Consider the following 13,443-nt stretch of genomic DNA (forward strand, 5'->3'; position numbering starts at 1 on the left):
CAATTACATAATATCAAGCAAGATCATCGCAATTTCACGTAGCGTGTAATCCCACTCCCGTTCATGATTCGCTCGACCCGTCTATAGCAACAAGCGTTGGAACGTAGGAAAATTTCAAGCGACATTCTCTAAACCGGCTAATTGTGAAGTCGTCGGAACAGGTGCAATGCGATAACTCCCCGCGCAGAAGGATAATCGCAAGGGGACGCGATATCGTGAGGTTTGCTTGGTCGTTCAGACTCATCCCGGGACCTGGGACTCCTATCGGACAGACGAGAGAGAAAGGGTATAACTGGATTCAAACTTGGATGAAACTTCCAGGAAAACTGCTCCTGCGGGACGCGTGAGTCGAGCTAATACACTCCAAGGATGTCACAAACGAAACTCGTGACAGGAGCAATCTCGAAAGGCGCCATTGTACTCGTTAATTCGGGCTAAACAAGCACAGTAAATTTCGGAAAAGATATCTCTCGACACGACGGAACACTCTTCCACCGACGGAGTTGTTGTATGAAATTTGTAGATCTTATCTCGTCCTGCCCCTCTCTGTCTCGACTGGGACGCTTTTCATTTCGGTTGATAGTGCAGCCAACGCACTAGCACGCATCTGTAATTTTTGTTTTACCAACGCCAACGTCGCATAGAATCTTTTTGTCCAACTGCTTTATATATCTGGCTGACTCTTTTATTCGTGAAATGGAGCGGCGCAAGATCGTCACTGAAAATTTACCCGGACGGAGTAAAATGCGGTACAAGAGTGCAAATTAGAAAGATCGGGCTTGATTTGATAGTAGCTTCTTCTTCGTAATTGGATAAGTTTACATGGCTCGTAAGAATAATACAAAACGAGGTGAAACTGTTCAGATGTAGTTAGTCCGTAGTTTTTGATTCTAGAAACGTCACAGAATTTTTAATAAGTAAATTGAAAGCTTCGATTATTTGATCATAATTATTTTGTAGTACTGGAGAGACGTTAAAATAATTAAGCGAGAATATCGTTATATTATGTTACTAAAATTGTATAAAAATTTCCAGAAATTTTATTGAAAAATGGGAAAGATCGTTGACACGTTGAAACTACAAAATACAAAATTTATAAAAAAAAGAATTACGAATAAACGGTATTTTGTTATAACAAGAAATATTATTAGAAGCATAAAAATTATTCAAATGCCAATCTACGATATCTTATCGTATATTGCACATATCTCTGACATCAAAAGGAACTACCTCTCTCCGAGCGGTCAGATCGTAAAGGTGAGAAGATAACGCTTAATCGTGGAGAATAAGGGGAAACGAATCACTCTTAGGAGGCAGCGAAATCAATAAACGAACTTCCCTTGAATAGCAACACCAGGATGTTTTTACCGGTCGCTTATCTATTAAACGTTCAAGAGGAAAGAAATGAAGTTCCCTGTATAAGGCGTGACAGGAACATAAGGCACAATAAAACTCGGCTAATTTATAACAGCCTCGAGAAAGGTTCTGGACGTTGGCCGAGGAACATGGCTGGCTCGCTTGTCTCCGTTACAATAAGAAAGCCGGCTTAGACGGATTCCTTCGCCTTTGATCGGCGTCATAAAGAGATACACCTGATCAAAGACAGAATTCCACTAGAGATCGCGCCACGAAGAATTAATTCGATTCTTTTGACGTTTCGATCGCGGTACACGTAGCGTACGTTTGACGAACTTCGATTACGTCGCTGAGAACATCGCCACGAACATCACGACATATGTACATTTATCCGGGACGTCGAACAGTTCAGGGAACATGCGGGGATAGAGAAGGAGGCAAGAGGAAACGAAAAAAAAAACATACTACCGAAGGTAGAATGCTATCTGATTTGTAATACCCGCGGGACCGGTATTTATCACACGTCCGAGTGCGCACGTACTTTCAAAGTGGTGAAAAACAGCCGCGATAGCGGACTCGTTGACGAAACAGGTAATTTGAAACGTGGACGCGCCAACACTGGTTTTAGTCATTGAAAAATTTTCTGGATCACCTATTTTCGTCGTTACCAATCCGCTTACTTCATTCTTCGAGCATTTGTTGTAGCAAGTAACGCATCTCTGAAATCCATCGGATCTACGATGACTCAAAAGATACTCCCCTTGTCTTGGGACAATACACGAGTACGCTTGGTCGTTTCTCGAGGAGAAAGAAAGGCAGACACTCGAGAAAATGATACAACCGTGGATACCTCTTGGAGGAAAGTAAATTTGATGTGGCGTAACGGTTGGACCGGGACACGAGGTCCTTGGAAACGACGATGCTCCAGTCGATGCGATTATCTGAAAAAGTATCTATCGCGTAATTGTTCGCAAAATGGCAGGAGAAGAAGGGCAGTGACGGTGGCGGGAAACGCATCGTACGATGAGCATGTTATCCGATTCACGGTGGGTCAAAGAACATCTTGTTGGTCCAGACGCGGGGAGTCTGATCGAGAATACACTTAGTGCACTCGGTCAAAATAAGAAAGCTGGCTGTAGATGCTTTCCTCTGTTGCTTTGATCGGGAACGTAAAAAGAGGAGCACCTGACCAAAGAGCTGTCTCACGGGAAGAAAAGCATCGTCGTAACGGAGTCTGCGTGTTACAACGACGACACTCAGGGAAACGGCGAGGGACGAAGAAGAGGATGGAGCCACGGCCTGGTGGGGGTAGATCAGAGGGAGAGGATGGTGGAAGCGAAATCTGGCCTCAGTCGTGCGCGACGCGCCATATGCGGTGGACCATTTGTCAAGGCGCTCACAAAGGCCAATAATCTCGCGTGACACGTGTGATTCCCCGATAAAAAGTGTCACGTGCTGGCTGCACACCCCTCTACGACCGGAGGCGAGTAAGCCCCCACCATCATCACCCCGCGAAACTTCACGGAAAAACTTTTTCCCTCGAAGCCGCTCGACAATTTCGTTCCAGTGTCGAACAGAGAGCGGTGTGTCTCGAACCTCGGTCGTATTTTTTTCTCGCGATTGAATCGTCCGTAGAAAACTAATCTTTCCTCGGAGGAAGGCGAAGAGCAAAAAAGGGAAACAGAACGAAGGGTGAAAGAGAGGTGAAATACCTTTGGTGCGGTGGAACAACGCTACACTTTTTCGGCGACGGCCCTTTTCGAACGAACGCCGATCGAACTTCCAGAGAAAAGTTTGGACCCTTGGTGCCGGACGCAATGTCGCTGCCAAATGTAAAAGCTTAGCACTCGGACAAGATTGAAAAAGTGGCACGAGACGATCGCGTAGGACAAACAAGGGTAGGCGGCTTTTTTCCCTTCCGACATACGCGAAGTTCGATTAAACGAAAATCTATACTGGCACTCTATCAAAGCGAAAGTGAAACGAAGATTTACGTTCGTTATAATCGAAGCTCGTCCACGATGGAATCGGTGTGATCGAGCGTAACGCAACACACTAGGTTGACGTTTAATGCAAATCGCTCTTTTTTCCACGGTATCTGCTGCTACACGTTGATCGTGTGTGTAACGCGTTCCGACGCGCGATCCCTGATGGACAATCGACGAGGACCTCGTTAAGGACAACCGGTGGAAAGAAGCGAAGAAATTTATGGTGCGACGATCAGAGAAGGTAAGCCGCAAAACACAGAATATAGTTGGTAATTTTATGCTCGAAAAACTTTATCGCGTGCTTGGTAGGCGGGCCGAGAAATTTATTCAAATTGAGTTGTCGAATTTTTCTACTCTTACGCCTGACAGGTGAAGCCAATGCAATTTCAATGCTAAAAAGACACGATTATTGATGCACTTAACTAACGCGTATTAAGAAGCACGCGCCCCGTTGACCGGGGATATCGAATCAGAATATCGGACTTCGGTCCAACAAGTAGATTATCCGGAATCAAGGTCGGCTCGTTGACGATTCGTTGTTATTGTCACGGGATCTAAATTTACGGGGGCAATTTATTCTTTGCCTCTCCTTTTTTTCCCTCCTTTCTATACCGATGCTCCTTAACGAGCCCGTGTTAGGAAACAATTGAATATATTTCCCCTCCAAGAACGCGAGATACCTCGTTGCGCATAAAGGAATAATAGGGACGGAAAAATTTCGCCGGCTTTCATAAAAGTTTGGCGCTACACCATTGTGCAAGCTCTGGTATTAGCCCTCTACCCCTGACAATGTGCAGGCTACAATAGAACGCGGGCTTATTTAACCTAACATAGCCGTAACACGTGTAGCTAGGATGCACAAGAAAAATATACAAAGTGCGTTCCGAGAAATTCGCACACCTGTTGGTACGAGTGGTAAGAAAGACGCGATTCTTCGTGGAGCACCCATAATCCGCTTCCATGTAGCGTTGTGCTCGATGCTTTTGTGTAGATACAGCCAATGATAGTGTACTGGATAAACGCGAGGAAAAAGGAAAAAAGAAGCTGCTCGTTCGATTCTCCATCCGATGCGCGAAATAACATTGAAGTATAAATTCGATAAAAAATAAAAAAACAAAAGGGAAACAGAGACACGAAGGATGTAACAGAGACAACGATAGAGATAGCAGATAGAAAAGAGAGAAGAGGGCAGAATCTAATCGAGACACCGCGCGTTATTCATATTCACGCGATCCATCGATCACGCGGATTTATCATGCGGACGGTATTTCGCATGTACATGCGCGTTTTATATTTAGCGCGGCTCATTGGCATGGCGCGTTATCGCATCGCCTCGTATTAAGGCGGGGAATAATTAATTCGAGCTGTGCGATTCACAGATTACAGCTGGTGTTCGTTGATATTTAGAGGAGGAAGGAATTGAATCCCAATACCCATGGACTAGGTTGTTTCTCATTAAACGGGCCTCCGGTGCAATTAACCATGACTAACATATTTGTAACACTCGATGAATGGTCCGAAAGCTCACGGGCCGTGACTATGCGACTCTGATTCTCTCTGTCAGGGTAAACATTGGTCCGCATATGCGAGCAGTTTAAACGTTCATACGTTATCATGACGACCGGGCCGAAACTGTACGACCAGCGCTTCGTTCCTGGAATCGATAAATCGTGTTTTTCGTATCGGTTCTACCCAAACGGGCTCAATGGCCTAGAAAATGCCCAGTGTCGGTCTTTTCGTTCGCTCGCGAACCATCTCTGTCCGGGGCTCTTTTAACCGGGGTTAACGATCTGGAGAGTTTGGCCAGTGGGTCCGAACAACCGTTCGGGAAACTCGTAACACCACGGCTGACACGTCGCGCGATGAAATTGTAAATGGCCCCGTGAGACGACTCGTGAGACTCCGCACTTTAAGCACCAGCCGATATAGTTACCTACGAGGGAATTTTGCTCGTGGTCGTGCAGCGTAGATCGAGGTAAAAATACATTCTTTAAAGCGAGTATGTCTGTGTTTCGCGGTGAAATTTTACGGGGGAAGATCGCTTGAGGACTTTTTAGATGGAACGAATGAAACCGTTCATAGTGTTTAATATGAGTTTGATACCGTGTTTTAATTATAGTTGTAGCAAATTTGGCAATTTTATTGCGAAAGTAGTTAGCGAAAAATTTGGAAAGAGTACTTGAACTTTTTGATGGAGAAAGTATGAATAAATGTTTGAGTTCATATATACTTTAAATTAGTATATTCAACTGCATTAAAACAGTCGGACTATGATTATTATTTAAAATATTTTGGCGACTCGAGCTTTTTTATGGGATACTATTATTTCTTTATGTTTGCGTTTTATTTCATATAGCTAAAAATTATAAGTATTATAGATATAGCTAATTATTCAATGAGAATTTATTTAAATCTATAGTGAAAAGTAATTTCAAATTGGAAACTGCTATAATTCGTTAAATCTCTCGTTCTTAATAATATACAGATTCATAAATTGACAATATCAATGATTCAAAACTTTGGAACAACCGCGTAGATACGAATCAATAATTCTATTATATGAAGATTTACGAGAGAGAGAGAGAGAGAGAGAGAGAGAGAGAGAGAGAGAGAGAGAGAGAGAGAGAGAGAGAGAGAGAGAGAGAGAGAAGTTATAAACGTGGGTATATTGAAACGATCATATGATAATGTGACAACGTATGTTAAAAGAATTTTAGTATTGTTCACGTACAGAGTTTGAAAAATTGTTTATATGAATCGAATGTCAGATTATCTTTTATACCACAATAGTCTTGAATATAGAGTTGCGTAATGTTATGAATCTGTGCGACGAAATTATGTATGGGTCAGTTTATGTCGTATACTGTTTACGTTGGAACTATAAAACTGCGTAAGTATATATATAGAATAGCATGGGAAAGTTTTATGGTCAGAATATTTTTCATTGCCATCATCTAGCTTTATATACATCCAGAAATACTAGATGACTTTTAATTAAAAATTATTCACTTCGTTTGCCGATAAGCCTAATTTAACCAATTAAATAATATCCGGTTGATTAATCTTGAAATCTGCAAGTTCAATAATACATCGTCGCCGATTTCATTTAAGAGAATAGACTTTGATTTATTAAATGGATCTAATTGACCTGATCTGTAGTTTGCGAATCGTTGATTTCCACTGATTTTAAATGGAGAGCGCTACAAATAATAATTCACAAATGTTGTTGCGGTTAATATTTTTCGAAATTCGTGTAACATATAATGGAATTGGCAATCTGTATTTGTTTGCAATATTTAATTCAATGTGATGTATGTATATTGTGACGTAGTTAACGTTACATGTCTAAAATGTATTAAAATCTTCGAAACCGTTCAATAAATGGCATTAATCTGCATGTAAAATAATGCTTTAAATACCGTTTTAATATATGCATTAATCCTTCGGCTATATTCGATTATTGATTCTGGCTTGATTGAAAATAATAAGTATAAATAATGTAATCTCACCGATACGTGTGTTAATTGCATCATTTTCAACTATAGACAGATGCTTGTCAATTTTAAAGATAAAATATGTATCATTTAAACATTCAATTAAACAACTCTATCACGATATATCGAAGAATTAAACTTGTTACAAGACGTTCAAAGTTCAAAACCAATCATATCACATTAGAATACATTAAAATGTTCCACATTACGTAATAAAAGCTCGTAATGCAGTACTCAATCTGAACAGAGATATAAAGAAGTTCAATTTCGTAAGAAATCCTGCATACATGTTACTAAATTTTCATAAAATTACTAAAGTACTATCTTTAAAAATCAATTCTTACTTATATTGATAACTTTTACGATGGACGAAGATTATATTGATAGAAGTAATTTTTTTTAAATATTAGATAAATTATTATGCACTTAAAATCATGCACAGGGATGGTGTTACACGATATCGAAAAGTACATCTAAAATGAAATAGTACAGATAATTAAAAATTACGCAAGAGGATAATTTTCAATCGAATAAAAATCTTCACAAAATTTCCTGAAGCAAGCTGTTTCAGTAAACGACTTGTTGGTAGGATACGTCAAAAGCCGTGGCCAACTAATTAGCCAATCAAACAGCTTATTAATTAGCGACCATACGTCCCATATGATGACTGAGTAGTTATTAGCAGAAGTTCGTGTTACTAATACCCGCGGGGAACACGAAATTCGACGTATTGCCGGGCTCGGATCGATTTTCTATGGATTGATGTACGCCGAAACAGATTACTAGATTCCCCGTCAAAATACATTAGTCAGATCGATTGAAATTAACGTTTAATACTTTTATTGTGATAAATTCATTACATGAAAAGAGAATGATGTATTATCTCGCGTGTCGGGGATTTAAAATAAAGTTAAATATCGTCTGTGTCATATATACATGTACATAATATACCTATCGTCTGTGCTTATTATTCATAATAATAATCCATAAAATAACGCCGATAGGGTGATCGATGAAATTTTCGATAAAAGGATATAAATTAACAAGAAAGCCGTCGAATTCTCTGCCTCGTTCGATAGTATATAGCCGTAACCAGCGTTTCACTGTGAAAAAAAGAGAGGAAAGAGAAGAAAAGTTCGCTCTTTTCATTCATTGTATCGGCGTTCTTTTCAACTTAAATGAAAATACTTTCAAGCTTTGTTGTATGCTTCTATCATTTTTCGCTTTTTCCTTTTTTTTTTTTTATTTTGTTGATTTGTTTAAATTCAATTAATCGCAATTGAATGGCTCTTAAATATTTATCGCACAGACGAGTTTCATTCGATTTAAAAAGCCATTAGCCGATGTATATTATGGAGAATAAATTCTGCTTTCTAAATTCGCAATTTAGGTCGCATTAGGTCGGAAACAGTGCTTAACACCGTGCGTCTGTTACGGTCGAACTGAAATACTTAACTTACAATTAGAAGTCTAATTACGTGCTATTAAGTAAACGAAACGTGGCTCATTTACGTATTAATGCTAATCCGATGTAGACAAAAAAGCGGAACTTCTTCAATATTTTAAAGAAAGAGACAGAAATATTTAAAGTAAAACAAAGAAGAAATTAATGTTACTTTTACGTGAAAGTGACGATTACTATATTTAATAAACTCATTATATTCAATGCTTAAAAACTATCTCGTATTTAACGCTATGATAGAATTACGACTCTCGGTATTTGAAAAATTGTATTAGATAAATTAGTGGTTGCTTAGAAGAGTTAACATATTTGATTGAACAGTTTGAAAAGTCGCATCTATAATTTATTGAATTTACGTCAACAGTTCTTCGACCTGACGAATAAAATTTAGTTTTTAAAGCAAATAACGAGGAGAAATTATAGTATAGAATAAGCGTTTAACATTAAAACTATCAAACCCGTGAAAGTAACAGGTTTCAGTCTCGTGTTTGTATAATTACTAAAGATATATAGATAATTTGGACGAAATCAATGTTAGCTTTTATCGAGATCAAAATACAATTATTTAAATGCACGTTAAATATTTAGATTGTTACAAGATCCTACTACTTAGAAACAGACATTGATATACTCCACATAGTACAATTTAATACAAAAATAATATTCATTACGTATGAAACAATAAGCAACGAACTTCACTAATCTTTCGATATACCAAAAACGTATAGTGACAACTATTCCTATAGAAACATTCTCAGTTGACCAAAATCCTTCTGATCGATCCATTTAAAACCATACCGTATCACATTGAGAAACACATTACGTAAGAGTAAACTATCTAAGACGCGACATAGCTACGTTGCACTAGTTCTTGGCCTCGTCTGCAACGAACCGTTCTATGACGATCTAATATAAAATTCGTTCACACGAGCCAGAAACCAACGACAAAGCCGCAAGGTCTTGGTATCTGAGATGGCTCGTCGAGGGTGTCGCGCCGGCTCGCCAAGGGTAGCTCGTCGAGAGAGACGTGAGGAGAACGAGGGGAAGAGCTGGAAAAGGGCTAGGTAGGGGTCAGAACGCGCGAAATAATCTCTCCTTTCCGCGAATAAAGTGGATGCGAAGGTGGGCCCTCGTTAGTTTCCGCTTGCCGTAACTCTTCGTGGCAAGATGCACGAGCCGGTATTATTCTTGGCCGGAATAGTGGATCGTTAGGTTTAATCGTGCGGGCGTTTTCGTCGCGACGAACGGCACAATCAGCCGCGAGTAATCCCGCGCTCGACCGAACCTTGCCCTCTCACCCTCGTTTTCTCTTTTTTACCTAGACGGTAAGAGGGGAAAAAAGTGATCAACGCGGTGGGGATAAAAGCGAGGAAAAATGCTTCTCGCCGCCATTCGCGTCTAATATACAAAGAGGCTGATACAACGGACCACTTTTCTGCAATTTCGGGGGCCAAGGAGATTGCAACCGGCTGGCACACAATACAATCTTCGCGTCTTCTTTTTACATCGTACTGCTCCACATAATTTGCCGCACTCTCTATCATGTCAAGACGAACGTTCTATCGCGAAGCGAGGGGATGATCCGGTCTGTGAACGTTCTTCGCATCGCGTGATGGTATTGATATACAGGGCGATTCCGAAATTGAGATATCCTCGCTTAAAAGTAGGTCGGAAATGTACCATATAATGAGATCCTTTTTTGTCTGGTTTGACTATCTAATGGTATATGGTAGACAATCTGGTTTGTCGTATCTACTTTTGTTCGCGTGTGTAAATTTATAAAGACGGTACGGTAAGTTTCAATAGTTGATTTATGTTAACAATATTGTAACTATCGCCGTTGATTTCACAAATACGTTCTTGCTTACGGAACTGAGGAACCGCAACCTGGTAACGATTGATGTCCGAGTTCTTCATCTTTTCGAAATTGGTATTGTCTATTAATTGACAGTTATTTTTAGTGTGGACTATTTCTATGATATAAGAGTAACAAGAGTAATAAAACCGACCAACATGAGATCATTTCCAGTATTCTGTCAATTGTTAAAATAATTCAATTATTGAATTTATTATATCATTTAAAATCATATTAAATTGCAACACTTTTTGTAAAATCAAATAGCAATATCTGTAGCTGGTCAGATCGAATGAACGTATTATTTTTAACAATAAATATTACAGGTAAAGAGAAAGAAATTTTCAAACTCGATTTTCTAAAAGACGAACGCACGTATAAAACGGTTTTGTTCGATATTTTTAACTCACCTCTATGTATGAAATCAACTATTTTCTGAATATATCGCGATTTCAGAATCACCCTGTATGAATTGGCCGTTACGTTCGCTTGCGATCGTCGTTAAAACAAGGTACACGGACGATGTGGCTCGATGATAAATCTAGAGTTTCTCGTGTTTTCATTAGACGCGATAAGTCGCGGTAAAAGTGCACTACGCCTGCAACCCTTGTGTTTATGCGGATTAACGATAATGGAACGTCGCGTTCTACGGTTTCGTGAGAAATACACTGAAAATTGTAACTTAAACTTTTACGCGTTGTTCGTTGCTGGAGTTACAGGTCTGTACGCCGTTTTTCCCTTTGACTGCTTCGTTTCTCCGGCGTGGAAAACGTTGTGGAAATGTTGAAACAACTGACCGCTTTTCTTTCTCTTTTTTTTTCGTTCGAGACATCGTTGGGACATGGAACCAACTGACTTTTTCTTCTATTTAATACAATAGCAAGTTACATTACAATTATTTCTCATTAATTTCGTTCAAACCTTTAAGTCTATTAAATAAACCGGACGGAAACGTGTGTGACGTATTTATTTATGAATATTAAATATAAAATTTACTAAATAAATGAATAAATTTTACTAGATTTTCGCAAACATTTAAGATATACTTCCTCAGCGTTAAAGATCATAATACTTAACAAGTAATGTCATATTTATATTCAATTTCTATTAGTTGAAACTATTTTCTTTTAGCAGTACTCGAAAATATTAAAGTGTAGAAGAAATTGGTATCACCTTTTTCTCTTTAATATTATCACGGTCATAGAAAAAGTAACAACTATAAAACAAAAATAATTGCAATTACGAAAATATCGAGAGTGGAGAATTCGCTTCTGTATGAAACATTTTATTCGATACAATCTCCTAAGTAATGTCTGAAATTCTCTAGCGCTTGTTCTGAAACGCATGTTGTGAATAATAAATATTTCGTGAAACACGAGGAGAACGGTGTTCGTCCATTTAGAATAATAGATTGCATTTGTTACGAGCAATTGTGATAGAATGTCTGTAGATTTCTTTATTAAACTTTAAAGCACCTTTAGTGGATGGAATTACACCTCTTCAACTTGCTTCCTTCGATCAAGTTTCCTTCTCGCGTAGGAAGTCTCGTAAAGTTAAAAGTTGTATAACTCGTCTTCCTCGCCTTGAATACTATTTTAAACATCATCTGAATTATTTAACATTATTTTTCTCATGCATGGATTAACCTCGTTACGACGTATGGGTGAAGAACCCGTTTCCCATAAAACGCGACAAGATCGCAGTTAATTATTGACACTTCCCCTATTAAGTACTAAAAAAAGAAATCTCTATGAACTCATTAAACTTTTATGATCATCGGATAGAGTTACACTTTTCTAACACGATTCTTCATACAAGTTTCCTTCTTCGCATAGGAAACTTTCGTAAAGAAGTTCAACCATCTCTCTCAATAGTAATTGGACGTTATTTTTAAGCACTGCATAAATACTAGGTTCTCTCTCTTTATTGCTAGTAATTACAGTATGCTTTCCTCTTATATCCTTTTTACATTATTTGGTCGAATGATCAACCTCTTCAGGCTGATATCGATATCGATTCTAATCTCAGAATATTTATTACTATATAAAATTCAATCGTCCATGTTTTACGTCTTAGTAAGAAATCTTTTAGAATTGAGTAAAATCTAGTTTGTAATTTGTTACAAGGTGTGTCGTTTATTAAACATATCTTATACGATACATCTACACTTTGCAATCGAATTGACAATTTAATTAAACACTATTACAGTTTTTCAATTTTAATCACGTATTTCTTTCGAACTTTCCTTCCATCTTCTTTCTTTTATTCAATAAAAAAAAAGCTAAAGATTCGATAATTAAATTCGATAATATGTTTCACATTAGAGAAGACAATTTTCCTGTATTTAAAGCAATGGAACGAATTGGTTACCAATATTAATATTAAAACTCACACCCCTCTATCTTCATCCTTAATTGTCTTTCAATTATTCCAATTATCCTCTTTCGACATCGGAAATTAAAGGACGCTGTTATTGTAAAATTACACCTAACGAAATTCAATTCGACGAAAATTATATCATATCACATGTTAAAAGAAGAAATTTTCTTTCGCTTAAAGTAACAAATTACATTTTGAGTATCAAATCGAAAACTACATTTCTGCAATGTGATCAATCGTTTGCTCGTAATCTTCTCTTTCTTCTCATGCTATTTGAAATAAAAAACAACTCGATAGTTTTCAATTGGACGATCAAATCGTGTCAGAGTTACTGGTATGCTGTTTTCAGACACTGTTCCGAATCGAGCACATCATGATACTGCACGTCCCACAGATCGGTTTTTCCTCTATCGGGGCCGACGTATTGCGGTTAAAAAATGATCTGCCTGTTATCAGCAATTGACGCGCACCCTTTGATTCGCTCGCAGACGATGAAACTATTGTTCGTTCTTTGCACTTTGTGGAGAGCAAACGTGGCACGAGATACAGAATCGTATCGCGTCCGTTCAGTCGTGTGTCCCAATTCGTGAATCGTCAAACGTATTTTAGCGGAATTTGATGGAGCCTGGCTTCGCTCGGTCAATACGTTTTCGCCGCGTAATTAAAAGTTACTCCGTTTTATAAAAGTATCCCGCTGTAGGACTGTGTAAATTAAATCGCGCGGAGATACAACATCGAGGACGAACAGACACGCGGCGCGCAACAATTTTACATTTAAATTCTGGGAACAACTCTTTTTTTTTTTGTCCTCATTTCCCGGAACATCGTTGGCCAGGAACAAATTGAAAGAACAAAATTTTACAAAACGCGATCTCTTCGTTTCAGAAAGTGGTGGGTAAATTTCGTCGC

At 38.5% G+C, this 13,443-nt stretch overlaps 1 protein-coding gene across 1 annotated transcript in view; it reads left to right on the top strand.

Moving 5' to 3' along the window:
• The first annotated feature begins 1,944 nt into the window (after nucleotides 1-1,944).
• The window catches only part of LOC126920864 (uncharacterized), a 71,778-nt gene continuing 60,279 nt past the window's right edge, over nucleotides 1,945-13,443 (top strand). The window contains exon 1 of the mRNA XM_050731734.1: nucleotides 1,945-3,585. The gene's annotated coding sequence lies outside the window, so the exon portion shown is untranslated. The remainder of the gene's footprint in view (nucleotides 3,586-13,443) is intronic.

Source organism: Bombus affinis, chromosome 1 (genome assembly GCF_024516045.1).
Source record: "Bombus affinis isolate iyBomAffi1 chromosome 1, iyBomAffi1.2, whole genome shotgun sequence".
Classification (NCBI taxonomy): domain Eukaryota; kingdom Metazoa; phylum Arthropoda; class Insecta; order Hymenoptera; family Apidae; genus Bombus; species Bombus affinis.